The sequence below is a fragment of the Buteo buteo genome, chromosome 6 (genome assembly GCF_964188355.1).
Source record: "Buteo buteo chromosome 6, bButBut1.hap1.1, whole genome shotgun sequence".
Classification (NCBI taxonomy): domain Eukaryota; kingdom Metazoa; phylum Chordata; class Aves; order Accipitriformes; family Accipitridae; genus Buteo; species Buteo buteo.
In genome coordinates this window covers 44,116,213-44,117,831 of record NC_134176.1, presented here as the reverse complement: position 1 = coordinate 44,117,831, position 1,619 = coordinate 44,116,213, and positions in this window count along the sequence as shown.

The window sequence follows — 1,619 nt, the reverse complement described above, 5'->3', positions numbered from 1 at the left end:
TTGGCTACAGTCTGTGATTTCCCATGCCTTGGACTGTGTTACTCCCCTGTCCTGGGGCCAGTGTGGTTCACAGCTGACTATACAGCAGTATCTCACACCTCCTGTGAGTGCAGCAGTTGGTCCCATTCGGGGCTTGGTCACAGTGACCTGCTGCTGTTGAGGCTCTGCTGTGCCAACATCTCCTCTGGCCTCGGAGGAGCTCGGGAGCAGGTGGATCCATCCCTGACAGGGGTTGTAGTTGGCAGAACGTAAGCCATGTGCAGCCACATGGACAGTACTTAACACAGCATAAACACCATTGCAGCTGGATGTGTTTTCATGTGTAGCTGCTCTGGGGCCTTAAGGATATTATTCTGAGAACATTTTTATTTTTATACATACACTAGGCTCACTACTGGATGGTATTTGATTGTTCATGACCTTGGTGATTAATCATCATTCTATGACTTTGTTGCTGGTGTTTGTAAGTTTTTCACTTGCTTGCTGATGGTTTATCCAATCCCTAGCCTTACTGGTGACGTGGTGAAAAGAGTAGATACTGAAGGCCCTATAGTAAGGCCCAGATCTCACAGGACAGTTTATGCAAGTTTGCCAGCAATTTCTCTCTCCCCACATTGTGTAGCGTCTCTTGTAAGTGCATGAAATGATACTTGTAAGTACACACATATACACATGCATGTAATGTAGATGGATCAGTACCTATAAGGTTGCAATGGGATACTCAGTTTACTGTGTTACTCCTGAAGATAAGATTAAGAAGATTGCTTTTTATAGTTATCCTTGTTCCCCGAGCTGGAGTATTTCCATTCATAGAAGCTTCCACTATATGCAGTCATTTTTCTTTTTTTTTCCATTCCTGCCATTTCATCCATTCTCTCTTCTTAATAATAACCAGACACCCTTTACACTGCAGCTCAAATCAGCAGTTGTTATATTTACACATAGATTTTTACCATCTTGTCTTTCCTTTAAAGGTGTTGATACAAGATTAACTTTAAGCTGTTAAGCTTGGTTATCAGACAGGCATGAACTACATGCTGCAAGCAGCATGCTCTTTCACCAGCATTTCTTGCTGCTGGGATGCCCACACTAGTTCTTTCTACACCTTACATGTCTTTTCTAACTCTTCCATCAGATCAAAACATTCCCACACTCCTTTTAAGCGTGTAGTAGCAACCACGTACAATGCAAATTCTGCTGGTGTTTTTTGTTTTGTTTTTTTTTTTTCCTTTTCCTACCCCTTTCTTTTGGAGACAAGTTGATATTTCAGCTGGGGCAGGACATCCAGATAATTCAGTTTCCCAACAAACTGCGGAGGTCACCAGGGCCAAACACTGTGTGACTGTTCCCCCTGCCTGCATTTGGGACCAGCCAGGCATCCATTCTGTCTTTTCCTCGCTGCCTTCCTTCCAGTAAAGTGGTCTCACCAGGATCCTGCTGACTACTCCAACTGTAACACGCCAGTGCATTTTAGCCTCTCCGCTGGAGGCAGCAACCTGCTCCATCCTGCACTCGCTGACAGGCAGCTCTCTGGCCACCCTGTTTCCTGGAGGAGAAAGAGCGAGATGTTGGGACTGTCCCAGACCTGTCAGCACAGGTGGAGAAAAGCACAAACAGTG